Source organism: Pungitius pungitius, unplaced genomic scaffold (assembly GCF_949316345.1).
Source record: "Pungitius pungitius unplaced genomic scaffold, fPunPun2.1 scaffold_52, whole genome shotgun sequence".
NCBI lineage: Eukaryota > Metazoa > Chordata > Actinopteri > Perciformes > Gasterosteidae > Pungitius > Pungitius pungitius.
This window is the reverse complement of record NW_026909820.1, coordinates 24,605-50,019: the sequence shown is the minus strand read 5'-3', so window position 1 is coordinate 50,019 and position 25,415 is coordinate 24,605. Positions and strand designations below refer to the sequence as shown.

At 44.0% G+C, this 25,415-nt stretch overlaps 52 non-coding genes across 52 annotated transcripts; all 52 read right to left on the bottom strand.

Moving 5' to 3' along the window:
- Positions 1-22: 22 nt before the first annotated feature.
- On the bottom strand, positions 23-141 carry LOC134111965 (5S ribosomal RNA). The gene has a single exon (XR_009945306.1). It is a non-coding gene; the product is annotated as a 5S ribosomal RNA (ribosomal RNA).
- Positions 142-537: 396 nt separating this feature from the next.
- Positions 538-656, bottom strand: LOC134111964 (5S ribosomal RNA). The gene has a single exon (XR_009945305.1). It is a non-coding gene; the product is annotated as a 5S ribosomal RNA (ribosomal RNA).
- Positions 657-995: 339 nt separating this feature from the next.
- Positions 996-1,114, bottom strand: LOC134111963 (5S ribosomal RNA). Its single transcript, XR_009945304.1, has one exon. It is a non-coding gene; the product is annotated as a 5S ribosomal RNA (ribosomal RNA).
- Positions 1,115-1,453: 339 nt separating this feature from the next.
- LOC134112083 (5S ribosomal RNA) lies at positions 1,454-1,572 on the bottom strand. Its single transcript, XR_009945424.1, has one exon. It is a non-coding gene; the product is annotated as a 5S ribosomal RNA (ribosomal RNA).
- A 397-nt stretch (positions 1,573-1,969) lies between these two features.
- Positions 1,970-2,088, bottom strand: LOC134111926 (5S ribosomal RNA). The gene has a single exon (XR_009945267.1). It is a non-coding gene; the product is annotated as a 5S ribosomal RNA (ribosomal RNA).
- Positions 2,089-2,427: 339 nt separating this feature from the next.
- On the bottom strand, positions 2,428-2,546 carry LOC134112153 (5S ribosomal RNA). The gene has a single exon (XR_009945494.1). It is a non-coding gene; the product is annotated as a 5S ribosomal RNA (ribosomal RNA).
- Positions 2,547-2,942: 396 nt separating this feature from the next.
- On the bottom strand, positions 2,943-3,061 carry LOC134111962 (5S ribosomal RNA). Its single transcript, XR_009945303.1, has one exon. It is a non-coding gene; the product is annotated as a 5S ribosomal RNA (ribosomal RNA).
- Positions 3,062-3,457: 396 nt separating this feature from the next.
- LOC134111961 (5S ribosomal RNA) lies at positions 3,458-3,576 on the bottom strand. The gene has a single exon (XR_009945302.1). It is a non-coding gene; the product is annotated as a 5S ribosomal RNA (ribosomal RNA).
- Positions 3,577-3,915: 339 nt separating this feature from the next.
- LOC134111960 (5S ribosomal RNA) lies at positions 3,916-4,034 on the bottom strand. Its single transcript, XR_009945301.1, has one exon. It is a non-coding gene; the product is annotated as a 5S ribosomal RNA (ribosomal RNA).
- Positions 4,035-4,373: 339 nt separating this feature from the next.
- LOC134112082 (5S ribosomal RNA) lies at positions 4,374-4,492 on the bottom strand. Its single transcript, XR_009945423.1, has one exon. It is a non-coding gene; the product is annotated as a 5S ribosomal RNA (ribosomal RNA).
- A 397-nt stretch (positions 4,493-4,889) lies between these two features.
- LOC134112178 (5S ribosomal RNA) lies at positions 4,890-5,008 on the bottom strand. The gene has a single exon (XR_009945519.1). It is a non-coding gene; the product is annotated as a 5S ribosomal RNA (ribosomal RNA).
- A 339-nt stretch (positions 5,009-5,347) lies between these two features.
- LOC134112152 (5S ribosomal RNA) lies at positions 5,348-5,466 on the bottom strand. The gene has a single exon (XR_009945493.1). It is a non-coding gene; the product is annotated as a 5S ribosomal RNA (ribosomal RNA).
- A 396-nt stretch (positions 5,467-5,862) lies between these two features.
- LOC134111958 (5S ribosomal RNA) lies at positions 5,863-5,981 on the bottom strand. Its single transcript, XR_009945299.1, has one exon. It is a non-coding gene; the product is annotated as a 5S ribosomal RNA (ribosomal RNA).
- A 395-nt stretch (positions 5,982-6,376) lies between these two features.
- On the bottom strand, positions 6,377-6,495 carry LOC134111957 (5S ribosomal RNA). The gene has a single exon (XR_009945298.1). It is a non-coding gene; the product is annotated as a 5S ribosomal RNA (ribosomal RNA).
- Positions 6,496-6,891: 396 nt separating this feature from the next.
- LOC134112167 (5S ribosomal RNA) lies at positions 6,892-7,010 on the bottom strand. The gene has a single exon (XR_009945508.1). It is a non-coding gene; the product is annotated as a 5S ribosomal RNA (ribosomal RNA).
- A 339-nt stretch (positions 7,011-7,349) lies between these two features.
- LOC134112151 (5S ribosomal RNA) lies at positions 7,350-7,468 on the bottom strand. The gene has a single exon (XR_009945492.1). It is a non-coding gene; the product is annotated as a 5S ribosomal RNA (ribosomal RNA).
- Positions 7,469-7,864: 396 nt separating this feature from the next.
- Positions 7,865-7,983, bottom strand: LOC134111956 (5S ribosomal RNA). Its single transcript, XR_009945297.1, has one exon. It is a non-coding gene; the product is annotated as a 5S ribosomal RNA (ribosomal RNA).
- A 395-nt stretch (positions 7,984-8,378) lies between these two features.
- Positions 8,379-8,497, bottom strand: LOC134111955 (5S ribosomal RNA). Its single transcript, XR_009945296.1, has one exon. It is a non-coding gene; the product is annotated as a 5S ribosomal RNA (ribosomal RNA).
- Positions 8,498-8,893: 396 nt separating this feature from the next.
- On the bottom strand, positions 8,894-9,012 carry LOC134111954 (5S ribosomal RNA). The gene has a single exon (XR_009945295.1). It is a non-coding gene; the product is annotated as a 5S ribosomal RNA (ribosomal RNA).
- Positions 9,013-9,351: 339 nt separating this feature from the next.
- Positions 9,352-9,470, bottom strand: LOC134111953 (5S ribosomal RNA). The gene has a single exon (XR_009945294.1). It is a non-coding gene; the product is annotated as a 5S ribosomal RNA (ribosomal RNA).
- Positions 9,471-9,867: 397 nt separating this feature from the next.
- On the bottom strand, positions 9,868-9,986 carry LOC134111952 (5S ribosomal RNA). The gene has a single exon (XR_009945293.1). It is a non-coding gene; the product is annotated as a 5S ribosomal RNA (ribosomal RNA).
- A 396-nt stretch (positions 9,987-10,382) lies between these two features.
- Positions 10,383-10,501, bottom strand: LOC134111951 (5S ribosomal RNA). Its single transcript, XR_009945292.1, has one exon. It is a non-coding gene; the product is annotated as a 5S ribosomal RNA (ribosomal RNA).
- A 339-nt stretch (positions 10,502-10,840) lies between these two features.
- LOC134111950 (5S ribosomal RNA) lies at positions 10,841-10,959 on the bottom strand. Its single transcript, XR_009945291.1, has one exon. It is a non-coding gene; the product is annotated as a 5S ribosomal RNA (ribosomal RNA).
- A 339-nt stretch (positions 10,960-11,298) lies between these two features.
- Positions 11,299-11,417, bottom strand: LOC134111949 (5S ribosomal RNA). The gene has a single exon (XR_009945290.1). It is a non-coding gene; the product is annotated as a 5S ribosomal RNA (ribosomal RNA).
- Positions 11,418-11,756: 339 nt separating this feature from the next.
- LOC134111947 (5S ribosomal RNA) lies at positions 11,757-11,875 on the bottom strand. The gene has a single exon (XR_009945288.1). It is a non-coding gene; the product is annotated as a 5S ribosomal RNA (ribosomal RNA).
- Positions 11,876-12,272: 397 nt separating this feature from the next.
- LOC134111946 (5S ribosomal RNA) lies at positions 12,273-12,391 on the bottom strand. The gene has a single exon (XR_009945287.1). It is a non-coding gene; the product is annotated as a 5S ribosomal RNA (ribosomal RNA).
- Positions 12,392-12,787: 396 nt separating this feature from the next.
- On the bottom strand, positions 12,788-12,906 carry LOC134111945 (5S ribosomal RNA). The gene has a single exon (XR_009945286.1). It is a non-coding gene; the product is annotated as a 5S ribosomal RNA (ribosomal RNA).
- Positions 12,907-13,245: 339 nt separating this feature from the next.
- Positions 13,246-13,364, bottom strand: LOC134111944 (5S ribosomal RNA). The gene has a single exon (XR_009945285.1). It is a non-coding gene; the product is annotated as a 5S ribosomal RNA (ribosomal RNA).
- A 397-nt stretch (positions 13,365-13,761) lies between these two features.
- LOC134111943 (5S ribosomal RNA) lies at positions 13,762-13,880 on the bottom strand. The gene has a single exon (XR_009945284.1). It is a non-coding gene; the product is annotated as a 5S ribosomal RNA (ribosomal RNA).
- A 339-nt stretch (positions 13,881-14,219) lies between these two features.
- Positions 14,220-14,338, bottom strand: LOC134111942 (5S ribosomal RNA). The gene has a single exon (XR_009945283.1). It is a non-coding gene; the product is annotated as a 5S ribosomal RNA (ribosomal RNA).
- Positions 14,339-14,735: 397 nt separating this feature from the next.
- Positions 14,736-14,854, bottom strand: LOC134111941 (5S ribosomal RNA). Its single transcript, XR_009945282.1, has one exon. It is a non-coding gene; the product is annotated as a 5S ribosomal RNA (ribosomal RNA).
- Positions 14,855-15,193: 339 nt separating this feature from the next.
- On the bottom strand, positions 15,194-15,312 carry LOC134111940 (5S ribosomal RNA). Its single transcript, XR_009945281.1, has one exon. It is a non-coding gene; the product is annotated as a 5S ribosomal RNA (ribosomal RNA).
- Positions 15,313-15,708: 396 nt separating this feature from the next.
- LOC134111939 (5S ribosomal RNA) lies at positions 15,709-15,827 on the bottom strand. The gene has a single exon (XR_009945280.1). It is a non-coding gene; the product is annotated as a 5S ribosomal RNA (ribosomal RNA).
- A 339-nt stretch (positions 15,828-16,166) lies between these two features.
- LOC134111938 (5S ribosomal RNA) lies at positions 16,167-16,285 on the bottom strand. The gene has a single exon (XR_009945279.1). It is a non-coding gene; the product is annotated as a 5S ribosomal RNA (ribosomal RNA).
- A 397-nt stretch (positions 16,286-16,682) lies between these two features.
- Positions 16,683-16,801, bottom strand: LOC134111936 (5S ribosomal RNA). Its single transcript, XR_009945277.1, has one exon. It is a non-coding gene; the product is annotated as a 5S ribosomal RNA (ribosomal RNA).
- Positions 16,802-17,140: 339 nt separating this feature from the next.
- LOC134111935 (5S ribosomal RNA) lies at positions 17,141-17,259 on the bottom strand. Its single transcript, XR_009945276.1, has one exon. It is a non-coding gene; the product is annotated as a 5S ribosomal RNA (ribosomal RNA).
- Positions 17,260-17,656: 397 nt separating this feature from the next.
- Positions 17,657-17,775, bottom strand: LOC134111934 (5S ribosomal RNA). The gene has a single exon (XR_009945275.1). It is a non-coding gene; the product is annotated as a 5S ribosomal RNA (ribosomal RNA).
- A 339-nt stretch (positions 17,776-18,114) lies between these two features.
- LOC134111933 (5S ribosomal RNA) lies at positions 18,115-18,233 on the bottom strand. Its single transcript, XR_009945274.1, has one exon. It is a non-coding gene; the product is annotated as a 5S ribosomal RNA (ribosomal RNA).
- A 396-nt stretch (positions 18,234-18,629) lies between these two features.
- On the bottom strand, positions 18,630-18,748 carry LOC134111932 (5S ribosomal RNA). The gene has a single exon (XR_009945273.1). It is a non-coding gene; the product is annotated as a 5S ribosomal RNA (ribosomal RNA).
- Positions 18,749-19,087: 339 nt separating this feature from the next.
- LOC134111931 (5S ribosomal RNA) lies at positions 19,088-19,206 on the bottom strand. Its single transcript, XR_009945272.1, has one exon. It is a non-coding gene; the product is annotated as a 5S ribosomal RNA (ribosomal RNA).
- Positions 19,207-19,602: 396 nt separating this feature from the next.
- LOC134111930 (5S ribosomal RNA) lies at positions 19,603-19,721 on the bottom strand. The gene has a single exon (XR_009945271.1). It is a non-coding gene; the product is annotated as a 5S ribosomal RNA (ribosomal RNA).
- Positions 19,722-20,060: 339 nt separating this feature from the next.
- On the bottom strand, positions 20,061-20,179 carry LOC134111929 (5S ribosomal RNA). The gene has a single exon (XR_009945270.1). It is a non-coding gene; the product is annotated as a 5S ribosomal RNA (ribosomal RNA).
- Positions 20,180-20,576: 397 nt separating this feature from the next.
- Positions 20,577-20,695, bottom strand: LOC134111928 (5S ribosomal RNA). Its single transcript, XR_009945269.1, has one exon. It is a non-coding gene; the product is annotated as a 5S ribosomal RNA (ribosomal RNA).
- A 339-nt stretch (positions 20,696-21,034) lies between these two features.
- On the bottom strand, positions 21,035-21,153 carry LOC134111927 (5S ribosomal RNA). The gene has a single exon (XR_009945268.1). It is a non-coding gene; the product is annotated as a 5S ribosomal RNA (ribosomal RNA).
- A 396-nt stretch (positions 21,154-21,549) lies between these two features.
- On the bottom strand, positions 21,550-21,668 carry LOC134111925 (5S ribosomal RNA). The gene has a single exon (XR_009945266.1). It is a non-coding gene; the product is annotated as a 5S ribosomal RNA (ribosomal RNA).
- A 339-nt stretch (positions 21,669-22,007) lies between these two features.
- On the bottom strand, positions 22,008-22,126 carry LOC134111924 (5S ribosomal RNA). The gene has a single exon (XR_009945265.1). It is a non-coding gene; the product is annotated as a 5S ribosomal RNA (ribosomal RNA).
- Positions 22,127-22,522: 396 nt separating this feature from the next.
- On the bottom strand, positions 22,523-22,641 carry LOC134111923 (5S ribosomal RNA). Its single transcript, XR_009945264.1, has one exon. It is a non-coding gene; the product is annotated as a 5S ribosomal RNA (ribosomal RNA).
- A 396-nt stretch (positions 22,642-23,037) lies between these two features.
- LOC134111922 (5S ribosomal RNA) lies at positions 23,038-23,156 on the bottom strand. The gene has a single exon (XR_009945263.1). It is a non-coding gene; the product is annotated as a 5S ribosomal RNA (ribosomal RNA).
- A 396-nt stretch (positions 23,157-23,552) lies between these two features.
- LOC134111921 (5S ribosomal RNA) lies at positions 23,553-23,671 on the bottom strand. Its single transcript, XR_009945262.1, has one exon. It is a non-coding gene; the product is annotated as a 5S ribosomal RNA (ribosomal RNA).
- Positions 23,672-24,010: 339 nt separating this feature from the next.
- On the bottom strand, positions 24,011-24,129 carry LOC134112183 (5S ribosomal RNA). The gene has a single exon (XR_009945524.1). It is a non-coding gene; the product is annotated as a 5S ribosomal RNA (ribosomal RNA).
- A 397-nt stretch (positions 24,130-24,526) lies between these two features.
- On the bottom strand, positions 24,527-24,645 carry LOC134112182 (5S ribosomal RNA). The gene has a single exon (XR_009945523.1). It is a non-coding gene; the product is annotated as a 5S ribosomal RNA (ribosomal RNA).
- Positions 24,646-24,984: 339 nt separating this feature from the next.
- On the bottom strand, positions 24,985-25,103 carry LOC134112181 (5S ribosomal RNA). Its single transcript, XR_009945522.1, has one exon. It is a non-coding gene; the product is annotated as a 5S ribosomal RNA (ribosomal RNA).
- Positions 25,104-25,415: the final 312 nt, after the last annotated feature.

Genomic DNA, 25,415 nt, shown 5'->3' with positions numbered 1-25,415 from the left:
GGCTTTCAGAGAGAAGTGAAAAAGCTTACGGCACCTGGGATTCCCAGGCGGTCTTCCATCCAGGTACTAACCAGGCCCTGCTCTGCTTAGCTTCCGAGATCAGACGAGATCGGGCGGAACCAGAGAGGTATGGCCGTAAGCTGCTTTTTATCTTTTTCCTAATCCTTTAGAACGTGTCAAAGATAATCAGAAAAGTTTCTTTTTCTAAAATTGAAGCAGTTCTTAGGATTGGCAAGAGAGGTTCCTAAAACCTGAAGGTAACTTTACTTTTCTTCACTGGCAATTCTAACATGTTGGGTTAGCACCTGTATTTCAACGGCTAAATTACAAACAAAAGTAGGCCAATTGTTAAATGTTGATCAACACTAATTTAGCAACCATGAAACGGAATCAATTTTGATGATATTGTCTAAGTTCCTTATATATCCAACGTTAAAACAACACTAAACATGCATCTCTTCGACAATGTGATATACTTTTTGTAATTTGTAGGTGTACAATCTGCGGCGCTCGGCGGCTTTCAGAGAGAAGTGAAAAAGCTTACGGCACCTGGGATTCCCAGGCGGTCTTCCATCCAGGTACTAACCAGGCCCTGCTCTGCTTAGCTTCCGAGATCAGACGAGATCGGGCGGAACCAGAGAGGTATGGCCGTAAGCTGCTTTTTATCTTTTTCCTAATCCTTTATAATGCGTCAAAAAATTATGTCACGCCTGCCGTTGGCATCTTTGTGTGGGTTAAATAAGGGTATGCAAAGAAGGCTGTGACATCCTATGCCGAAAATTGGATGGACTAGAGAAGACCCGCCCAGGAGTCCCAGCCAATCGGTGGATGGCCATTGCAGTCCCCGCCACCTCAAATGGCCTGACGATGGTATGGACGTAAGCCACCTTTCATCTTCTTCCTATTGCATCTCTTCTACAATGTGAAATACTTTTTACAATTGTGTAGGTGTACAATCTGCGGCGCTGGGCGGCTTTCGGAGAGAGAAGTGAAAAAGCTTACGGCACCTGGGATTCCCAGGCGGTCTTCCATCCAGGTACTAACCAGGCCCTGCTCTGCTTAGCTTCCGAGATCAGACGAGATCGGGCGGAACCAGAGAGGTATGGCCGTAAGCTGCTTTTTATCTTTTTCCTAATCCTTTATAATGCGTCAAAAAATTATGTCACGCCTGCCGTTGGCATCTTTGTGTGGGTTAAATAAGGGTATGCAAAGAAGGCTGTGACATCCTATGCCGAAAATTGGATGGACTAGAGAAGACCCGCCCAGGAGTCCCAGCCAATCGGTGGATGGCCATTGCAGTCCCCGCCACCTCAAATGGCCTGACGATGGTATGGACGTAAGCCACCTTTCATCTTCTTCCTATTGCATCTCTTCTACAATGTGAAATACTTTTTACAATTGTGTAGGTGTACAATCTGCGGCGCTGGGCGGCTTTCGGAGAGAGAAGTGAAAAAGCTTACGGCACCTGGGATTCCCAGGCGGTCTTCCATCCAGGTACTATCCAGGCCCTGCTCTGCTTAGCTTCCGAGATCAGACGAGATCGGGCGGAACCAGAGAGGTATGGCCGTAAGCTGCTTTAATATCTTTTTCCTAATCCTTTAGAACGTGTCAAAGATAATCAGAAAAGTTTCTTTTTCTAAAATTGAAGCAGTTCTTAGGATTGGCAAGAGAGGTTCCTAAAACCTGAAGGTAACTTTACTTTTCTTCACTGGCAATTCTAACATGTTGGGTTAGCACCTGTATTTCAACGGCTAAATTACAAACAAAAGTATGCCAATTGTTAAATGTTGATCAACACTAATTTAGCAACCATGAAACGGAATCAATTTTGATGATATTGTCTAAGTTCCTTATATATCCAACGTTAAAACAACACTAAACATGCATCTCTTCGACAATGTGATGTACTTTTTGTAATTTGTAGGTGTACAATCTGCGGCGCTCGGCGGCTTTCAGAGAGAAGTGAAAAAGCTTACGGCACCTGGGATTCCCAGGCGGTCTTCCATCCAGGTACTAACCAGGCCCTGCTCTGCTTAACTTCCGAGATCAGACGAGATCGGGCGGAACCAGAGAGGTATGGCCGTAAGCTGCTTTTTATCTTTTTCCTAATCCTTTATAATGCGTCAAAAAATTATGTCACGCCTGCCGTTGGCATCTTTGTGTGGGTTAAATAAGGGTATGCAAAGAAGGCTGTGACATCCTATGCCGAAAATTGGATGGACTAGAGAAGACCCGCCCAGAAGTCCCAGCCAATCGGTGGATGGCCATTGCAGTCCCCGCCACCTCAAATGGCCTGACGATGGTATGGACGTAAGCCACCTTTCATCTTCTTCCTATTGCATCTCTTCTACAATGTGAAATACTTTTTACAATTGTGTAGGTGTACAATCTGCGGCGCTGGGCGGCTTTCGGAGAGAGAAGAGAAAAAGCTTACGGCACCTGGGATCCCCAGGCGGTCTTCCATCCAGGTACTAACCAGGCCCTGCTCTGCTTAGCTTCCGAGATCAGACGAGATCGGGCGGAACCAGAGAGGTATGGCCGTACGCTGCTTTTTATCTTTTTCCTAATCCTTTAAAACGTGTCAAAGATAATCAGAAGAGTTTCTTTTTCTAAAATTGAAGCAGTTCTTAGGATTGGCAAGAGAGGTTCCTAAAACCTGAAGGTAACTTTACTTTTCTTCACTGGCAATTCTAACATGTTGGGTTAGCACCTGTATTTCAACGGCTAAATTACAAACAAAAGTAGGCCAATTGTTAAATGTTGATCAACACTAATTTAGCAACCATGAAACGGAATCAATTTTGATGATATTGTCTAAGTTCCTTATATATCCAACGTTAAAACAACACTAAACATGCATCTCTTCGACAATGTGATATACTTTTTGTAATTTGTAGGTGTACAATCTGCGGCGCTCGGCGGCTTTCAGAGAGAAGTGAAAAAGCTTACGGCACCTGGGATTCCCAGGCGGTCTTCCATCCAGGTACTAACCAGGCCCTGCTCTGCTTAGCTTCCGAGATCAGACGAGATCGGGCGGAACCAGAGAGGTATGGCCGTAAGCTGCTTTTTATCTTTTTCCTAATCCTTTAGAACGTGTCAAAGATAATCAGAAAAGTTTCTTTTTCTAAAATTGAAGCAGTTCTTAGGATTGGCAAGAGAGGTTCCTAAAACCTGAAGGTAACTTTACTTTTCTTCACTGGCAATTCTAACATGTTGGGTTAGCACCTGTATTTCAACGGCTAAATTACAAACAAAAGTAGGCCAATTGTTAAATGTTGATCAACACTAATTTAGCAACCATGAAACGGAATCAATTTTGATGATATTGTCTAAGTTCCTTATATATCCAACGTTAAAACAACACTAAACATGCATCTCTTCGACAATGTGATATACTTTTTGTAATTTGTAGGTGTACAATCTGCGGCGCTCGGCGGCTTTCAGAGAGAAGTGAAAAAGCTTACGGCACCTGGGATTCCCAGGCGGTCTTCCATCCAGGTACTAACCAGGCCCTGCTCTGCTTAGCTTCCGAGATCAGACGAGATCGGGCGGAACCAGAGAGGTATGGCCGTAAGCTGCTTTTTATCTTTTTCCTAATCCTTTATAATGCGTCAAAAAATTATGTCACGCCTGCCGTTGGCATCTTTGTGTGGGTTAAATAAGGGTATGCAAAGAAGGCTGTGACATCCTATGCCGAAAATTGGATGGACTAGAGAAGACCCGCCCAGGAGTCCCAGCCAATCGGTGGATGGCCATTGCAGTCCCCGCCACCTCAAATGGCCTGACGATGGTATGGACGTAAGCCACCTTTCATCTTCTTCCTATTGCATCTCTTCTACAATGTGAAATACTTTTTACAATTGTGTAGGTGTACAATCTGCGGCGCTGGGCGGCTTTCGGAGAGAGAAGTGAAAAAGCTTACGGCACCTGGGATTCCCAGGCGGTCTTCCATCCAGGTACTAACCAGGCCCTGCTCTGCTTAGCTTCCGAGATCAGACGAGATCGGGCGGAACCAGAGAGGTATGGCCGTAAGCTGCTTTTTATCTTTTTCCTAATCCTTTATAATGCGTCAAAAAATTATGTCACGCCTGCCGTTGGCATCTTTGTGTGGGTTAAATAAGGGTATGCAAAGAAGGCTGTGACATCCTATGCCGAAAATTGGATGGACTAGAGAAGACCCGCCCAGGAGTCCCAGCCAATCGGTGGATGGCCATTGCAGTCCCCGCCACCTCAAATGGCCTGACGATGGTATGGACGTAAGCCACCTTTCATCTTCTTCCTATTGCATCTCTTCTACAATGTGAAATACTTTTTACAATTGTGTAGGTGTACAATCTGCGGCGCTGGGCGGCTTTCGGAGAGAGAAGTGAAAAAGCTTACGGCACCTGGGATTCCCAGGCGGTCTTCCATCCAGGTACTATCCAGGCCCTGCTCTGCTTAGCTTCCGAGATCAGACGAGATCGGGCGGAACCAGAGAGGTATGGCCGTAAGCTGCTTTAACATCTTTTTCCTAATCCTTTAGAACGTGTCAAAGATAATCAGAAAAGTTTCTTTTTCTAAAATTGAAGCAGTTCTTAGGATTGGCAAGAGAGGTTCCTAAAACCTGAAGGTAACTTTACTTTTCTTCACTGGCAATTCTAACATGTTGGGTTAGCACCTGTATTTCAACGGCTAAATTACAAACAAAAGTATGCCAATTGTTAAATGTTGATCAACACTAATTTAGCAACCATGAAACGGAATCAATTTTGATGATATTGTCTAAGTTCCTTATATATCCAACGTTAAAACAACACTAAACATGCATCTCTTCGACAATGTGATGTACTTTTTGTAATTTGTAGGTGTACAATCTGCGGCGCTCGGCGGCTTTCAGAGAGAAGTGAAAAAGCTTACGGCACCTGGGATTCCCAGGCGGTCTTCCATCCAGGTACTAACCAGGCCCTGCTCTGCTTAACTTCCGAGATCAGACGAGATCGGGCGGAACCAGAGAGGTATGGCCGTAAGCTGCTTTTTATCTTTTTCCTAATCCTTTATAATGCGTCAAAAAATTATGTCACGCCTGCCGTTGGCATCTTTGTGTGGGTTAAATAAGGGTATGCAAAGAAGGCTGTGACATCCTATGCCGAAAATTGGATGGACTAGAGAAGACCCGCCCAGAAGTCCCAGCCAATCGGTGGATGGCCATTGCAGTCCCCGCCACCTCAAATGGCCTGACGATGGTATGGACGTAAGCCACCTTTCATCTTCTTCCTATTGCATCTCTTCTACAATGTGAAATACTTTTTACAATTGTGTAGGTGTACAATCTGCGGCGCTGGGCGGCTTTCGGAGAGAGAAGAGAAAAAGCTTACGGCACCTGGGATCCCCAGGCGGTCTTCCATCCAGGTACTAACCAGGCCCTGCTCTGCTTAGCTTCCGAGATCAGACGAGATCGGGCGGAACCAGAGAGGTATGGCCGTACGCTGCTTTTTATCTTTTTCCTAATCCTTTAAAACGTGTCAAAGATAATCAGAAGAGTTTCTTTTTCTAAAATTGAAGCAGTTCTTAGGATTGGCAAGAGAGGTTCCTAAAACCTGAAGGTAACTTTACTTTTCTTCACTGGCAATTCTAACATGTTGGGTTAGCACCTGTATTTCAACGGCTAAATTACAAACAAAAGTAGGCCAATTGTTAAATGTTGATCAACACTAATTTAGCAACCATGAAACGGAATCAATTTTGATGATATTGTCTAAGTTCCTTATATATCCAACGTTAAAACAACACTAAACATGCATCTCTTCGACAATGTGATATACTTTTTGTAATTTGTAGGTGTACAATCTGCGGCGCTCGGCGGCTTTCAGAGAGAAGTGAAAAAGCTTACGGCACCTGGGATTCCCAGGCGGTCTTCCATCCAGGTACTAACCAGGCCCTGCTCTGCTTAGCTTCCGAGATCAGACGAGATCGGGCGGAACCAGAGAGGTATGGCCGTAAGCTGCTTTTTATCTTTTTCCTAATCCTTTAGAACGTGTCAAAGATAATCAGAAGAGTTTCTTTTTCTAAAATTGAAGCAGTTCTTAGGATTGGCAAGAGAGGTTCCTAAAACCTGAAGGTAACTTTACTTTTCTTCACTGGCAATTCTAACATGTTGGGTTAGCACCTGTATTTCAACGGCTAAATTACAAACAAAAGTATGCCAATTGTTAAATGTTGATCAACACTAATTTAGCAACCATGAAACGGAATCAATTTTGATGATATTGTCTAAGTTCCTTATATATCCAACGTTAAAACAACACTAAACATGCATCTCTTCGACAATGTGATGTACTTTTTGTAATTTGTAGGTGTACAATCTGCGGCGCTCGGCAGCTTTCAGAGAGAAGTGAAAAGCTTACGGCACCTGGGATTCCCAGGCGGTCTTCCATCCAGGTACTAACCAGGCCCTGCTCTGCTTAGCTTCCGAGATCAGACGAGATCGGGCGGAACCAGAGAGGTATGGCCGTAAGCTGCTTTTTATCTTTTTCCTAATCCTTTAAAACGTGTCAAAGATAATCAGAAGAGTTTCTTTTTCTAAAATTGAAGCAGTTCTTAGGATTGGCAAGAGAGGTTCCTAAAACCTGAAGGTAACTTTACTTTTCTTCACTGGCAATTCTAACATGTTGGGTTAGCACCTGTATTTCAACGGCTAAATTACAAACAAAAGTAGGCCAATTGTTAAATGTTGATCAACACTAATTTAGCAACCATGAAACGGAATCAATTTTGATGATATTGTCTAAGTTCCTTATATATCCAACGTTAAAACAACACTAAACATGCATCTCTTCGACAATGTGATATACTTTTTGTAATTTGTAGGTGTACAATCTGCGGCGCTCGGCGGCTTTCAGAGAGAAGTGAAAAAGCTTACGGCACCTGGGATTCCCAGGCGGTCTTCCATCCAGGTACTAACCAGGCCCTGCTCTGCTTAACTTCCGAGATCAGACGAGATCGGGCGGAACCAGAGAGGTATGGCCGTAAGCTGCTTTTTATCTTTTTCCTAATCCTTTATAATGCGTCAAAAAATTATGTCACGCCTGCCGTTGGCATCTTTGTGTGGGTTAAATAAGGGTATGCAAAGAAGGCTGTGACATCCTATGCCGAAAATTGGATGGACTAGAGAAGACCCGCCCAGAAGTCCCAGCCAATCGGTGGATGGCCATTGCAGTCCCCGCCACCTCAAATGGCCTGACGATGGTATGGACGTAAGCCACCTTTCATCTTCTTCCTATTGCATCTCTTCTACAATGTGAAATACTTTTTACAATTGTGTAGGTGTACAATCTGCGGCGCTGGGCGGCTTTCGGAGAGAGAAGAGAAAAAGCTTACGGCACCTGGGATCCCCAGGCGGTCTTCCATCCAGGTACTAACCAGGCCCTGCTCTGCTTAGCTTCCGAGATCAGACGAGATCGGGCGGAACCAGAGAGGTATGGCCGTACGCTGCTTTTTATCTTTTTCCTAATCCTTTAAAACGTGTCAAAGATAATCAGAAGAGTTTCTTTTTCTAAAATTGAAGCAGTTCTTAGGATTGGCAAGAGAGGTTCCTAAAACCTGAAGGTAACTTTACTTTTCTTCACTGGCAATTCTAACATGTTGGGTTAGCACCTGTATTTCAACGGCTAAATTACAAACAAAAGTAGGCCAATTGTTAAATGTTGATCAACACTAATTTAGCAACCATGAAACGGAATCAATTTTGATGATATTGTCTAAGTTCCTTATATATCCAACGTTAAAACAACACTAAACATGCATCTCTTCGACAATGTGATATACTTTTTGTAATTTGTAGGTGTACAATCTGCGGCGCTCGGCGGCTTTCAGAGAGAAGTGAAAAAGCTTACGGCACCTGGGATTCCCAGGCGGTCTTCCATCCAGGTACTAACCAGGCCCTGCTCTGCTTAGCTTCCGAGATCAGACGAGATCGGGCGGAACCAGAGAGGTATGGCCGTAAGCTGCTTTTTATCTTTTTCCTAATCCTTTAGAACGTGTCAAAGATAATCAGAAGAGTTTCTTTTTCTAAAATTGAAGCAGTTCTTAGGATTGGCAAGAGAGGTTCCTAAAACCTGAAGGTAACTTTACTTTTCTTCACTGGCAATTCTAACATGTTGGGTTAGCACCTGTATTTCAACGGCTAAATTACAAACAAAAGTATGCCAATTGTTAAATGTTGATCAACACTAATTTAGCAACCATGAAACGGAATCAATTTTGATGATATTGTCTAAGTTCCTTATATATCCAACGTTAAAACAACACTAAACATGCATCTCTTCGACAATGTGATGTACTTTTTGTAATTTGTAGGTGTACAATCTGCGGCGCTCGGCAGCTTTCAGAGAGAAGTGAAAAGCTTACGGCACCTGGGATTCCCAGGCGGTCTTCCATCCAGGTACTAACCAGGCCCTGCTCTGCTTAGCTTCCGAGATCAGACGAGATCGGGCGGAACCAGAGAGGTATGGCCGTAAGCTGCTTTTTATCTTTTTCCTAATCCTTTAAAACGTGTCAAAGATAATCAGAAGAGTTTCTTTTTCTAAAATTGAAGCAGTTCTTAGGATTGGCAAGAGAGGTTCCTAAAACCTGAAGGTAACTTTACTTTTCTTCACTGGCAATTCTAACATGTTGGGTTAGCACCTGTATTTCAACGGCTAAATTACAAACAAAAGTAGGCCAATTGTTAAATGTTGATCAACACTAATTTAGCAACCATGAAACGGAATCAATTTTGATGATATTGTCTAAGTTCCTTATATATCCAACGTTAAAACAACACTAAACATGCATCTCTTCGACAATGTGATATACTTTTTGTAATTTGTAGGTGTACAATCTGCGGCGCTCGGCGGCTTTCAGAGAGAAGTGAAAAAGCTTACGGCACCTGGGATTCCCAGGCGGTCTTCCATCCAGGTACTAACCAGGCCCTGCTCTGCTTAGCTTCCGAGATCAGACGAGATCGGGCGGAACCAGAGAGGTATGGCCGTAAGCTGCTTTTTATCTTTTTCCTAATCCTTTATAATGCGTCAAAAAATTATGTCACGCCTGCCGTTGGCATCTTTGTGTGGGTTAAATAAGGGTATGCAAAGAAGGCTGTGACATCCTATGCCGAAAATTGGATGGACTAGAGAAGACCCGCCCAGGAGTCCCAGCCAATCGGTGGATGGCCATTGCAGTCCCCGCCACCTCAAATGGCCTGACGATGGTATGGACGTAAGCCACCTTTCATCTTCTTCCTATTGCATCTCTTCTACAATGTGAAATACTTTTTACAATTGTGTAGGTGTACAATCTGCGGCGCTGGGCGGCTTTCGGAGAGAGAAGTGAAAAAGCTTACGGCACCTGGGATTCCCAGGCGGTCTTCCATCCAGGTACTAACCAGGCCCTGCTCTGCTTAGCTTCCGAGATCAGACGAGATCGGGCGGAACCAGAGAGGTATGGCCGTAAGCTGCTTTAATATCTTTTTCCTAATCCTTTAGAACGTGTCAAAGATAATCAGAAAAGTTTCTTTTTCTAAAATTGAAGCAGTTCTTAGGATTGGCAAGAGAGGTTCCTAAAACCTGAAGGTAACTTTACTTTTCTTCACTGGCAATTCTAACATGTTGGGTTAGCACCTGTATTTCAACGGCTAAATTACAAACAAAAGTAGGCCAATTGTTAAATGTTGATCAACACTAATTTAGCAACCATGAAACGGAATCAATTTTGATGATATTGTCTAAGTTCCTTATATATCCAACGTTAAAACAACACTAAACATGCATCTCTTCGACAATGTGATATACTTTTTGTAATTTGTAGGTGTACAATCTGCGGCGCTCGGCGGCTTTCAGAGAGAAGTGAAAAAGCTTACGGCACCTGGGATTCCCAGGCGGTCTTCCATCCAGGTACTAACCAGGCCCTGCTCTGCTTAGCTTCCGAGATCAGACGAGATCGGGCGGAACCAGAGAGGTATGGCCGTAAGCTGCTTTTTATCTTTTTCCTAATCCTTTAGAACGTGTCAAAGATAATCAGAAAAGTTTCTTTTTCTAAAATTGAAGCAGTTCTTAGGATTGGCAAGAGAGGTTCCTAAAACCTGAAGGTAACTTTACTTTTCTTCACTGGCAATTCTAACATGTTGGGTTAGCACCTGTATTTCAACGGCTAAATTACAAACAAAAGTAGGCCAATTGTTAAATGTTGATCAACACTAATTTAGCAACCATGAAACGGAATCAATTTTGATGATATTGTCTAAGTTCCTTATATATCCAACGTTAAAACAACACTAAACATGCATCTCTTCGACAATGTGATATACTTTTTGTAATTTGTAGGTGTACAATCTGCGGCGCTCGGCGGCTTTCAGAGAGAAGTGAAAAAGCTTACGGCACCTGGGATTCCCAGGCGGTCTTCCATCCAGGTACTAACCAGGCCCTGCTCTGCTTAGCTTCCGAGATCAGACGAGATCGGGCGGAACCAGAGAGGTATGGCCGTAAGCTGCTTTTTATCTTTTTCCTAATCCTTTATAATGCGTCAAAAAATTATGTCACGCCTGCCGTTGGCATCTTTGTGTGGGTTAAATAAGGGTATGCAAAGAAGGCTGTGACATCCTATGCCGAAAATTGGATGGACTAGAGAAGACCCGCCCAGGAGTCCCAGCCAATCGGTGGATGGCCATTGCAGTCCCCGCCACCTCAAATGGCCTGACGATGGTATGGACGTAAGCCACCTTTCATCTTCTTCCTATTGCATCTCTTCTACAATGTGAAATACTTTTTACAATTGTGTAGGTGTACAATCTGCGGCGCTGGGCGGCTTTCGGAGAGAGAAGTGAAAAAGCTTACGGCACCTGGGATTCCCAGGCGGTCTTCCATCCAGGTACTAACCAGGCCCTGCTCTGCTTAGCTTCCGAGATCAGACGAGATCGGGCGGAACCAGAGAGGTATGGCCGTAAGCTGCTTTTTATCTTTTTCCTAATCCTTTATAATGCGTCAAAAAATTATGTCACGCCTGCCGTTGGCATCTTTGTGTGGGTTAAATAAGGGTATGCAAAGAAGGCTGTGACATCCTATGCCGAAAATTGGATGGACTAGAGAAGACCCGCCCAGGAGTCCCAGCCAATCGGTGGATGGCCATTGCAGTCCCCGCCACCTCAAATGGCCTGACGATGGTATGGACGTAAGCCACCTTTCATCTTCTTCCTATTGCATCTCTTCTACAATGTGAAATACTTTTTACAATTGTGTAGGTGTACAATCTGCGGCGCTGGGCGGCTTTCGGAGAGAGAAGTGAAAAAGCTTACGGCACCTGGGATTCCCAGGCGGTCTTCCATCCAGGTACTAACCAGGCCCTGCTCTGCTTAGCTTCCGAGATCAGACGAGATCGGGCGGAACCAGAGAGGTATGGCCGTAAGCTGCTTTTTATCTTTTTCCTAATCCTTTATAATGCGTCAAAAAATTATGTCACGCCTGCCGTTGGCATCTTTGTGTGGGTTAAATAAGGGTATGCAAAGAAGGCTGTGATATCCTATGCCGAAAATTGGATGGACTAGAGAAGACCCGCCCAGGAGTCCCAGCCAATCGGTGGATGGCCATTGCAGTCCCCGCCACCTCAAATGGCCTGACGATGGTATGGACGTAAGCCACCTTTCATCTTCTTCCTATTGCATCTCTTCTACAATGTGAAATACTTTTTACAATTGTGTAGGTGTACAATCTGCGGCGCTGGGCGGCTTTCGGAGAGAGAAGTGAAAAAGCTTACGGCACCTGGGATTCCCAGGCGGTCTTCCATCCAGGTACTAACCAGGCCCTGCTCTGCTTAGCTTCCGAGATCAGACGAGATCGGGCGGAACCAGAGAGGTATGGCCGTAAGCTGCTTTAATATCTTTTTCCTAATCCTTTAGAACGTGTCAAAGATAATCAGAAAAGTTTCTTTTTCTAAAATTGAAGCAGTTCTTAGGATTGGCAAGAGAGGTTCCTAAAACCTGAAGGTAACTTTACTTTTCTTCACTGGCAATTCTAACATGTTGGGTTAGCACCTGTATTTCAACGGCTAAATTACAAACAAAAGTAGGCCAATTGTTAAATGTTGATCAACACTAATTTAGCAACCATGAAACGGAATCAATTTTGATGATATTGTCTAAGTTCCTTATATATCCAACGTTAAAACAACACTAAACATGCATCTCTTCGACAATGTGATATACTTTTTGTAATTTGTAGGTGTACAATCTGCGGCGCTCGGCGGCTTTCAGAGAGAAGTGAAAAAGCTTACGGCACCTGGGATTCCCAGGCGGTCTTCCATCCAGGTACTAACCAGGCCCTGCTCTGCTTAGCTTCCGAGATCAGACGAGATCGGGCGGAACCAGAGAGGTATGGCCGTAAGCTGCTTTTTATCTTTTTCCTAATCCTTTAGAACGTGTCAAAGATAATCAGAAAAGTTTCTTTTTCTAAAATTGAAGCAGTTCTTAGGATTGGCAAGAGAGGTTCCTAAAACCTGAAGGTAACTTTACTTTTCTTCACTGGCAATTCTAACATGTTGGGTTAGCACCTGTATTTCAACGGCTAAATTACAAACAAAAGTATGCCAATTGTTAAATGTTGATCAACACTAATTTAGCAACCATGAAACGGAATCAATTTTGATGATATTGTCTAAGTTCCTTATATATCCAACGTTAAAACAACACTAAACATGCATCTCTTCGACAATGTGATGTACTTTTTGTAATTTGTAGGTGTACAATCTGCGGCGCTCGGCAGCTTTCAGAGAGAAGTGAAAAAGCTTACGGCACCTGGGATTCCCAGGCGGTCTTCCATCCAGGTACTAACCAGGCCCTGCTCTGCTTAGCTTCCGAGATCAGACGAGATCGGGCGGAACCAGAGAGGTATGGCCGTAAGCTGCTTTTTATCTTTTTCCTAATCCTTTATAATGCGTCAAAAAATTATGTCACGCCTGCCGTTGGCATCTTTGTGTGGGTTAAATAAGGGTATGCAAAGAAGGCTGTGACATCCTATGCCGAAAATTGGATGGACTAGAGAAGACCCGCCCAGGAGTCCCAGCCAATCGGTGGATGGCCATTGCAGTCCCCGCCACCTCAAATGGCCTGACGATGGTATGGACGTAAGCCACCTTTCATCTTCTTCCTATTGCATCTCTTCTACAATGTGAAATACTTTTTACAATTGTGTAGGTGTACAATCTGCGGCGCTGGGCGGCTTTCGGAGAGAGAAGTGAAAAAGCTTACGGCACCTGGGATTCCCAGGCGGTCTTCCATCCAGGTACTAACCAGGCCCTGCTCTGCTTAGCTTCCGAGATCAGACGAGATCGGGCGGAACCAGAGAGGTATGGCCGTAAGCTGCTTTAATATCTTTTTCCTAATCCTTTAGAACGTGTCAAAGATAATCAGAAAAGTTTCTTTTTCTAAAATTGAAGCAGTTCTTAGGATTGGCAAGAGAGGTTCCTAAAACCTGAAGGTAACTTTACTTTTCTTCACTGGCAATTCTAACATGTTGGGTTAGCACCTGTATTTCAACGGCTAAATTACAAACAAAAGTAGGCCAATTGTTAAATGTTGATCAACACTAATTTAGCAACCATGAAACGGAATCAATTTTGATGATATTGTCTAAGTTCCTTATATATCCAACGTTAAAACAACACTAAACATGCATCTCTTCGACAATGTGATATACTTTTTGTAATTTGTAGGTGTACAATCTGCGGCGCTCGGCGGCTTTCAGAGAGAAGTGAAAAAGCTTACGGCACCTGGGATTCCCAGGCGGTCTTCCATCCAGGTACTAACCAGGCCCTGCTCTGCTTAGCTTCCGAGATCAGACGAGATCGGGCGGAACCAGAGAGGTATGGCCGTAAGCTGCTTTTTATCTTTTTCCTAATCCTTTATAATGCGTCAAAAAATTATGTCACGCCTGCCGTTGGCATCTTTGTGTGGGTTAAATAAGGGTATGCAAAGAAGGCTGTGACATCCTATGCCGAAAATTGGATGGACTAGAGAAGACCCGCCCAGGAGTCCCAGCCAATCGGTGGATGGCCATTGCAGTCCCCGCCACCTCAAATGGCCTGACGATGGTATGGACGTAAGCCACCTTTCATCTTCTTCCTATTGCATCTCTTCTACAATGTGAAATACTTTTTACAATTGTGTAGGTGTACAATCTGCGGCGCTGGGCGGCTTTCGGAGAGAGAAGTGAAAAAGCTTACGGCACCTGGGATTCCCAGGCGGTCTTCCATCCAGGTACTAACCAGGCCCTGCTCTGCTTAGCTTCCGAGATCAGACGAGATCGGGCGGAACCAGAGAGGTATGGCCGTAAGCTGCTTTAATATCTTTTTCCTAATCCTTTAGAACGTGTCAAAGATAATCAGAAAAGTTTCTTTTTCTAAAATTGAAGCAGTTCTTAGGATTGGCAAGAGAGGTTCCTAAAACCTGAAGGTAACTTTACTTTTCTTCACTGGCAATTCTAACATGTTGGGTTAGCACCTGTATTTCAACGGCTAAATTACAAACAAAAGTAGGCCAATTGTTAAATGTTGATCAACACTAATTTAGCAACCATGAAACGGAATCAATTTTGATGATATTGTCTAAGTTCCTTATATATCCAACGTTAAAACAACACTAAACATGCATCTCTTCGACAATGTGATATACTTTTTGTAATTTGTAGGTGTACAATCTGCGGCGCTCGGCGGCTTTCAGAGAGAAGTGAAAAAGCTTACGGCACCTGGGATTCCCAGGCGGTCTTCCATCCAGGTACTAACCAGGCCCTGCTCTGCTTAGCTTCCGAGATCAGACGAGATCGGGCGGAACCAGAGAGGTATGGCCGTAAGCTGCTTTTTATCTTTTTCCTAATCCTTTATAATGCGTCAAAAAATTATGTCACGCCTGCCGTTGGCATCTTTGTGTGGGTTAAATAAGGGTATGCAAAGCAGGCTGTGACATCCTATGCCGAAAATTGGATGGACTAGAGAAGACCCGCCCAGGAGTCCCAGCCAATCGGTGGATGGCCATTGCAGTCCCCGCCACCTCAAATGGCCTGACGATGGTATGGACGTAAGCCACCTTTCATCTTCTTCCTATTGCATCTCTTCTACAATGTGAAATACTTTTTACAATTGTGTAGGTGTACAATCTGCGGCGCTGGGCGGCTTTCGGAGAGAGAAGTGAAAAAGCTTACGGCACCTGGGATTCCCAGGCGGTCTTCCATCCAGGTACTAACCAGGCCCTGCTCTGCTTAGCTTCCGAGATCAGACGAGATCGGGCGGAACCAGAGAGGTATGGCCGTAAGCTGCTTTTTATCTTTTTCCTAATCCTTTAGAACGTGTCAAAGATAATCAGAAGAGTTTCTTTTTCTAAAATTGAAGCAGTTCTTAGGATTGGCAAGAGAGGTTCCTAAAACCTGAAGGTAACTTTACTTTTCTTCACTGGCAATTCTAACATGTTGGGTTAGCACCTGTATTTCAACGGCTAAATTACAAACAAAAGTATGCCAATTGTTAAATGTTGATCAACACTAATTTAGCAACCATGAAACGGAATCAATTTTGATGATATTGTCTAAGTTCCTTATATATCCAACGTTAAAACAACACTAAACATGCATCTCTTCGACAATGTGATATACTTTTTGTAATTTGTAGGTGTACAATCTGCGGCGCTCGGCGGCTTTCAGAGAGAAGTGAAAAAGCTTACGGCACCTGGGATTCCCAGGCGGTCTTCCATCCAGGTACTAACCAGGCCCTGCTCTGCTTAGCTTCCGAGATCAGACGAGATCGGGCGGAACCAGAGAGGTATGGCCGTAAGCTGCTTTTTATCTTTTTCCTAATCCTTTATAATGCGTCAAAAAATTATGTCACGCCTGCCGTTGGCATCTTTGTGTGGGTTAAATAAGGGTATGCAAAGAAGGCTGTGACATCCTATGCCGAAAATTGGATGGACTAGAGAAGACCCGCCCAGGAGTCCCAGCCAATCGGTGGATGGCCATTGCAGTCCCCGCCACCTCAAATGGCCTGACGATGGTATGGACGTAAGCCACCTTTCATCTTCTTCCTATTGCATCTCTTCTACAATGTGAAATACTTTTTACAATTGTGTAGGTGTACAATCTGCGGCGCTGGGCGGCTTTCGGAGAGAGAAGTGAAAAAGCTTACGGCACCTGGGATTCCCAGGCGGTCTTCCATCCAGGTACTAACCAGGCCCTGCTCTGCTTAGCTTCCGAGATCAGACGAGATCGGGCGGAACCAGAGAGGTATGGCCGTAAGCTGCTTTAATATCTTTTTCCTAATCCTTTAGAACGTGTCAAAGATAATCAGAAAAGTTTCTTTTTCTAAAATTGAAGCAGTTCTTAGGATTGGCAAGAGAGGTTCCTAAAACCTGAAGGTAACTTTACTTTTCTTCACTGGCAATTCTAACATGTTGGGTTAGCACCTGTATTTCAACGGCTAAATTACAAACAAAAGTAGGCCAATTGTTAAATGTTGATCAACACTAATTTAGCAACCATGAAACGGAATCAATTTTGATGATATTGTCTAAGTTCCTTATATATCCAACGTTAAAACAACACTAAACATGCATCTCTTCGACAATGTGATATACTTTTTGTAATTTGTAGGTGTACAATCTGCGGCGCTCGGCGGCTTTCAGAGAGAAGTGAAAAAGCTTACGGCACCTGGGATTCCCAGGCGGTCTTCCATCCAGGTACTAACCAGGCCCTGCTCTGCTTAGCTTCCGAGATCAGACGAGATCGGGCGGAACCAGAGAGGTATGGCCGTAAGCTGCTTTTTATCTTTTTCCTAATCCTTTATAATGCGTCAAAAAATTATGTCACGCCTGCCGTTGGCATCTTTGTGTGGGTTAAATAAGGGTATGCAAAGAAGGCTGTGACATCCTATGCCGAAAATTGGATGGACTAGAGAAGACCCGCCCAGGAGTCCCAGCCAATCGGTGGATGGCCATTGCAGTCCCCGCCACCTCAAATGGCCTGACGATGGTATGGACGTAAGCCACCTTTCATCTTCTTCCTATTGCATCTCTTCTACAATGTGAAATACTTTTTACAATTGTGTAGGTGTACAATCTGCGGCGCTGGGCGGCTTTCGGAGAGAGAAGTGAAAAAGCTTACGGCACCTGGGATTCCCAGGCGGTCTTCCATCCAGGTACTAACCAGGCCCTGCTCTGCTTAGCTTCCGAGATCAGACGAGATCGGGCGGAACCAGAGAGGTATGGCCGTAAGCTGCTTTAATATCTTTTTCCTAATCCTTTAGAACGTGTCAAAGATAATCAGAAAAGTTTCTTTTTCTAAAATTGAAGCAGTTCTTAGGATTGGCAAGAGAGGTTCCTAAAACCTGAAGGTAACTTTACTTTTCTTCACTGGCAATTCTAACATGTTGGGTTAGCACCTGTATTTCAACGGCTAAATTACAAACAAAAGTAGGCCAATTGTTAAATGTTGATCAACACTAATTTAGCAACCATGAAACGGAATCAATTTTGATGATATTGTCTAAGTTCCTTATATATCCAACGTTAAAACAACACTAAACATGCATCTCTTCGACAATGTGATATACTTTTTGTAATTTGTAGGTGTACAATCTGCGGCGCTCGGCGGCTTTCAGAGAGAAGTGAAAAAGCTTACGGCACCTGGGATTCCCAGGCGGTCTTCCATCCAGGTACTAACCAGGCCCTGCTCTGCTTAGCTTCCGAGATCAGACGAGATCGGGCGGAACCAGAGAGGTATGGCCGTAAGCTGCTTTTTATCTTTTTCCTAATCCTTTATAATGCGTCAAAAAATTATGTCACGCCTGCCGTTGGCATCTTTGTGTGGGTTAAATAAGGGTATGCAAAGCAGGCTGTGACATCCTATGCCGAAAATTGGATGGACTAGAGAAGACCCGCCCAGGAGTCCCAGCCAATCGGTGGATGGCCAATGCAGTCCCCGCCACCTCAAATGGCCTGACGATGGTATGGACGTAAGCCACCTTTCATCTTCTTCCTATTGCATCTCTTCTACAATGTGAAATACTTTTTACAATTGTGTAGGTGTACAATCTGCGGCGCTGGGCGGCTTTCGGAGAGAGAAGTGAAAAAGCTTACGGCACCTGGGATTCCCAGGCGGTCTTCCATCCAGGTACTAACCAGGCCCTGCTCTGCTTAGCTTCCGAGATCAGACGAGATCGGGCGGAACCAGAGAGGTATGGCCGTAAGCTGCTTTTTATCTTTTTCCTAATCCTTTAGAACGTGTCAAAGATAATCAGAAGAGTTTCTTTTTCTAAAATTGAAGCAGTTCTTAGGATTGGCAAGAGAGGTTCCTAAAACCTGAAGGTAACTTTACTTTTCTTCACTGGCAATTCTAACATGTTGGGTTAGCACCTGTATTTCAACGGCTAAATTACAAACAAAAGTATGCCAATTGTTAAATGTTGATCAACACTAATTTAGCAACCATGAAACGGAATCAATTTTGATGATATTGTCTAAGTTCCTTATATATCCAACGTTAAAACAACACTAAACATGCATCTCTTCGACAATGTGATATACTTTTTGTAATTTGTAGGTGTACAATCTGCGGCGCTCGGCGGCTTTCAGAGAGAAGTGAAAAAGCTTACGGCACCTGGGATTCCCAGGCGGTCTTCCATCCAGGTACTAACCAGGCCCTGCTCTGCTTAGCTTCCGAGATCAGACGAGATCGGGCGGAACCAGAGAGGTATGGCCGTAAGCTGCTTTTTATCTTTTTCCTAATCCTTTATAATGCGTCAAAAAATTATGTCACGCCTGCCGTTGGCATCTTTGTGTGGGTTAAATAAGGGTATGCAAAGAAGGCTGTGACATCCTATGCCGAAAATTGGATGGACTAGAGAAGACCCGCCCAGGAGTCCCAGCCAATCGGTGGATGGCCATTGCAGTCCCCGCCACCTCAAATGGCCTGACGATGGTATGGACGTAAGCCACCTTTCATCTTCTTCCTATTGCATCTCTTCTACAATGTGAAATACTTTTTACAATTGTGTAGGTGTACAATCTGCGGCGCTGGGCGGCTTTCGGAGAGAGAAGTGAAAAAGCTTACGGCACCTGGGATTCCCAGGCGGTCTTCCATCCAGGTACTAACCAGGCCCTGCTCTGCTTAGCTTCCGAGATCAGACGAGATCGGGCGGAACCAGAGAGGTATGGCCGTAAGCTGCTTTTGATCTTTTTCCTAATCCTTTAAAACGTGTCAAAGATAATCAGAAGAGTTTCTTTTTCTAAAATTGAAGCAGTTCTTAGGATTGGCAAGAGAGGTTCCTAAAACCTGAAGGTAACTTTACTTTTCTTCACTGGCAATTCTAACATGTTGGGTTAGCACCTGTATTTCAACGGCTAAATTACAAACAAAAGTAGGCCAATTGTTAAATGTTGATCAACACTAATTTAGCAACCATGAAACGGAATCAATTTTGATGATATTGTCTAAGTTCCTTATATATCCAACGTTAAAACAACACTAAACATGCATCTCTTCGACAATGTGATGTACTTTTTGTAATTTGTAGGTGTACAATCTGCGGCGCTCGGCAGCTTTCAGAGAGAAGTGAAAAAGCTTACGGCACCTGGGATTCCCAGGCGGTCTTCCATCCAGGTACTAACCAGGCCCTGCTCTGCTTAGCTTCCGAGATCAGACGAGATCGGGCGGAACCAGAGAGGTATGGCCGTAAGCTGCTTTTTATCTTTTTCCTAATCCTTTATAATGCGTCAAAAAATTATGTCACGCCTGCCGTTGGCATCTTTGTGTGGGTTAAATAAGGGTATGCAAAGAAGGCTGTGACATCCTATGCCGAAAATTGGATGGACTAGAGAAGACCCGCCCAGGAGTCCCAGCCAATCGGTGGATGGCCATTGCAGTCCCCGCCACCTCAAATGGCCTGACGATGGTATGGACGTAAGCCACCTTTCATCTTCTTCCTATTGCATCTCTTCTACAATGTGAAATACTTTTTACAATTGTGTAGGTGTACAATCTGCGGCGCTGGGCGGCTTTCGGAGAGAGAAGTGAAAAAGCTTACGGCACCTGGGATTCCCAGGCGGTCTTCCATCCAGGTACTAACCAGGCCCTGCTCTGCTTAGCTTCCGAGATCAGACGAGATCGGGCGGAACCAGAGAGGTATGGCCGTAAGCTGCTTTAATATCTTTTTCCTAATCCTTTAGAACGTGTCAAAGATAATCAGAAAAGTTTCTTTTTCTAAAATTGAAGCAGTTCTTAGGATTGGCAAGAGAGGTTCCTAAAACCTGAAGGTAACTTTACTTTTCTTCACTGGCAATTCTAACATGTTGGGTTAGCACCTGTATTTCAACGGCTAAATTACAAACAAAAGTAGGCCAATTGTTAAATGTTGATCAACACTAATTTAGCAACCATGAAACGGAATCAATTTTGATGATATTGTCTAAGTTCCTTATATATCCAACGTTAAAACAACACTAAACATGCATCTCTTCGACAATGTGATATACTTTTTGTAATTTGTAGGTGTACAATCTGCGGCGCTCGGCGGCTTTCAGAGAGAAGTGAAAAAGCTTACGGCACCTGGGATTCCCAGGCGGTCTTCCATCCAGGTACTAACCAGGCCCTGCTCTGCTTAGCTTCCGAGATCAGACGAGATCGGGCGGAACCAGAGAGGTATGGCCGTAAGCTGCTTTTTATCTTTTTCCTAATCCTTTATAATGCGTCAAAAAATTATGTCACGCCTGCCGTTGGCATCTTTGTGTGGGTTAAATAAGGGTATGCAAAGCAGGCTGTGACATCCTATGCCGAAAATTGGATGGACTAGAGAAGACCCGCCCAGGAGTCCCAGCCAATCGGTGGATGGCCAATGCAGTCCCCGCCACCTCAAATGGCCTGACGATGGTATGGACGTAAGCCACCTTTCATCTTCTTCCTATTGCATCTCTTCTACAATGTGAAATACTTTTTACAATTGTGTAGGTGTACAATCTGCGGCGCTGGGCGGCTTTCGGAGAGAGAAGTGAAAAAGCTTACGGCACCTGGGATTCCCAGGCGGTCTTCCATCCAGGTACTAACCAGGCCCTGCTCTGCTTAGCTTCCGAGATCAGACGAGATCGGGCGGAACCAGAGAGGTATGGCCGTAAGCTGCTTTTTATCTTTTTCCTAATCCTTTAGAACGTGTCAAAGATAATCAGAAGAGTTTCTTTTTCTAAAATTGAAGCAGTTCTTAGGATTGGCAAGAGAGGTTCCTAAAACCTGAAGGTAACTTTACTTTTCTTCACTGGCAATTCTAACATGTTGGGTTAGCACCTGTATTTCAACGGCTAAATTACAAACAAAAGTATGCCAATTGTTAAATGTTGATCAACACTAATTTAGCAACCATGAAACGGAATCAATTTTGATGATATTGTCTAAGTTCCTTATATATCCAACGTTAAAACAACACTAAACATGCATCTCTTCGACAATGTGATATACTTTTTGTAATTTGTAGGTGTACAATCTGCGGCGCTCGGCGGCTTTCAGAGAGAAGTGAAAAAGCTTACGGCACCTGGGATTCCCAGGCGGTCTTCCATCCAGGTACTAACCAGGCCCTGCTCTGCTTAGCTTCCGAGATCAGACGAGATCGGGCGGAACCAGAGAGGTATGGCCGTAAGCTGCTTTTTATCTTTTTCCTAATCCTTTATAATGCGTCAAAAAATTATGTCACGCCTGCCGTTGGCATCTTTGTGTGGGTTAAATAAGGGTATGCAAAGAAGGCTGTGACATCCTATGCCGAAAATTGGATGGACTAGAGAAGACCCGCCCAGGAGTCCCAGCCAATCGGTGGATGGCCATTGCAGTCCCCGCCACCTCAAATGGCCTGACGATGGTATGGACGTAAGCCACCTTTCATCTTCTTCCTATTGCATCTCTTCTACAATGTGAAATACTTTTTACAATTGTGTAGGTGTACAATCTGCGGCGCTGGGCGGCTTTCGGAGAGAGAAGTGAAAAAGCTTACGGCACCTGGGATTCCCAGGCGGTCTTCCATCCAGGTACTAACCAGGCCCTGCTCTGCTTAGCTTCCGAGATCAGACGAGATCGGGCGGAACCAGAGAGGTATGGCCGTAAGCTGCTTTTGATCTTTTTCCTAATCCTTTAAAACGTGTCAAAGATAATCAGAAGAGTTTCTTTTTCTAAAATTGAAGCAGTTCTTAGGATTGGCAAGAGAGGTTCCTAAAACCTGAAGGTAACTTTACTTTTCTTCACTGGCAATTCTAACATGTTGGGTTAGCACCTGTATTTCAACGGCTAAATTACAAACAAAAGTATGCCAATTGTTAAATGTTGATCAACACTAATTTAGCAACCATGAAACGGAATCAATTTTGATGATATTGTCTAAGTTCCTTATATATCCAACGTTAAAACAACACTAAACATGCATCTCTTCGACAATGTGATGTACTTTTTGTAATTTGTAGGTGTACAATCTGCGGCGCTCGGCAGCTTTCAGAGAGAAGTGAAAAAGCTTACGGCACCTGGGATTCCCAGGCGGTCTTCCATCCAGGTACTAACCAGGCCCTGCTCTGCTTAGCTTCCGAGATCAGACGAGATCGGGCGGAACCAGAGAGGTATGGCCGTAAGCTGCTTTTTATCTTTTTCCTAATCCTTTAAAACGTGTCAAAGATAATCAGAAGAGTTTCTTTTTCTAAAATTGAAGCAGTTCTTAGGATTGGCAAGAGAGGTTCCTAAAACCTGAAGGTAACTTTACTTTTCTTCACTGGCAATTCTAACATGTTGGGTTAGCACCTGTATTTCAACGGCTAAATTACAAACAAAAGTAGGCCAATTGTTAAATGTTGATCAACACTAATTTAGCAACCATGAAACGGAATCAATTTTGATGATATTGTCTAAGTTCCTTATATATCCAACGTTAAAACAACACTAAACATGCATCTCTTCGACAATGTGATATACTTTTTGTAATTTGTAGGTGTACAATCTGCGGCGCTCGGCGGCTTTCAGAGAGAAGTGAAAAAGCTTACGGCACCTGGGATTCCCAGGCGGTCTTCCATCCAGGTACTAACCAGGCCCTGCTCTGCTTAGCTTCCGAGATCAGACGAGATCGGGCGGAACCAGAGAGGTATGGCCGTAAGCTGCTTTTTATCTTTTTCCTAATCCTTTAGAACGTGTCAAAGATAATCAGAAAAGTTTCTTTTTCTAAAATTGAAGCAGTTCTTAGGATTGGCAAGAGAGGTTCCTAAAACCTGAAGGTAACTTTACTTTTCTTCACTGGCAATTCTAATATGTTGGGTTAGCACCTGTATTTCAACGGCTAAATTACAAACAAAAGTATGCCAATTGTTAAATGTTGATCAACACTAATTTAGCAACCATGAAACGGAATCAATTTTGATGATATTGTCTAAGTTCCTTATATATCCAACGTTAAAACAACACTAAACATGCATCTCTTCGACAATGTGATATACTTTTTGTAATTTGTAGGTGTACAATCTGCGGCGCTCGGCGGCTTTCAGAGAGAAGTGAAAAAGCTTACGGCACCTGGGATTCCCAGGCGGTCTTCCATCCAGGTACTAACCAGGCCCTGCTCTGCTTAGCTTCCGAGATCAGACGAGATCGGGCGGAACCAGAGAGGTATGGCCGTAAGCTGCTTTTTATCTTTTTCCTAATCCTTTATAATGCGTCAAAAAATTATGTCACGCCTGCCGTTGGCATCTTTGTGTGGGTTAAATAAGGGTATGCAAAGAAGGCTGTGACATCCTATGCCGAAAATTGGATGGACTAGAGAAGACCCGCCCAGGAGTCCCAGCCAATCGGTGGATGGCCATTGCAGTCCCCGCCACCTCAAATGGCCTGACGATGGTATGGACGTAAGCCACCTTTCATCTTCTTCCTATTGCATCTCTTCTACAATGTGAAATACTTTTTACAATTGTGTAGGTGTACAATCTGCGGCGCTGGGCGGCTTTCGGAGAGAGAAGTGAAAAAGCTTACGGCACCTGGGATTCCCAGGCGGTCTTCCATCCAGGTACTAACCAGGCCCTGCTCTGCTTAGCTTCCGAGATCAGACGAGATCGGGCGGAACCAGAGAGGTATGGCCGTAAGCTGCTTTAATATCTTTTTCCTAATCCTTTAGAACGTGTCAAAGATAATCAGAAAAGTTTCTTTTTCTAAAATTGAAGCAGTTCTTAGGATTGGCAAGAGAGGTTCCTAAAACCTGAAGGTAACTTTACTTTTCTTCACTGGCAATTCTAACATGTTGGGTTAGCACCTGTATTTCAACGGCTAAATTACAAACAAAAGTAGGCCAATTGTTAAATGTTGATCAACACTAATTTAGCAACCATGAAACGGAATCAATTTTGATGATATTGTCTAAGTTCCTTATATATCCAACGTTAAAACAACACTAAACATGCATCTCTTCGACAATGTGATATACTTTTTGTAATTTGTAGGTGTACAATCTGCGGCGCTCGGCGGCTTTCAGAGAGAAGTGAAAAAGCTTACGGCACCTGGGATTCCCAGGCGGTCTTCCATCCAGGTACTAACCAGGCCCTGCTCTGCTTAGCTTCCGAGATCAGACGAGATCGGGCGGAACCAGAGAGGTATGGCCGTAAGCTGCTTTTTATCTTTTTCCTAATCCTTTATAATGCGTCAAAAAATTATGTCACGCCTGCCGTTGGCATCTTTGTGTGGGTTAAATAAGGGTATGCAAAGAAGGCTGTGACATCCTATGCCGAAAATTGGATGGACTAGAGAAGACCCGCCCAGGAGTCCCAGCCAATCGGTGGATGGCCATTGCAGTCCCCGCCACCTCAAATGGCCTGACGATGGTATGGACGTAAGCCACCTTTCATCTTCTTCCTATTGCATCTCTTCTACAATGTGAAATACTTTTTACAATTGTGTAGGTGTACAATCTGCGGCGCTGGGCGGCTTTCGGAGAGAGAAGTGAAAAAGCTTACGGCACCTGGGATTCCCAGGCGGTCTTCCATCCAGGTACTAACCAGGCCCTGCTCTGCTTAGCTTCCGAGATCAGACGAGATCGGGCGGAACCAGAGAGGTATGGCCGTAAGCTGCTTTAATATCTTTTTCCTAATCCTTTAGAACGTGTCAAAGATAATCAGAAAAGTTTCTTTTTCTAAAATTGAAGCAGTTCTTAGGATTGGCAAGAGAGGTTCCTAAAACCTGAAGGTAACTTTACTTTTCTTCACTGGCAATTCTAACATGTTGGGTTAGCACCTGTATTTCAACGGCTAAATTACAAACAAAAGTAGGCCAATTGTTAAATGTTGATCAACACTAATTTAGCAACCATGAAACGGAATCAATTTTGATGATATTGTCTAAGTTCCTTATATATCCAACGTTAAAACAACACTAAACATG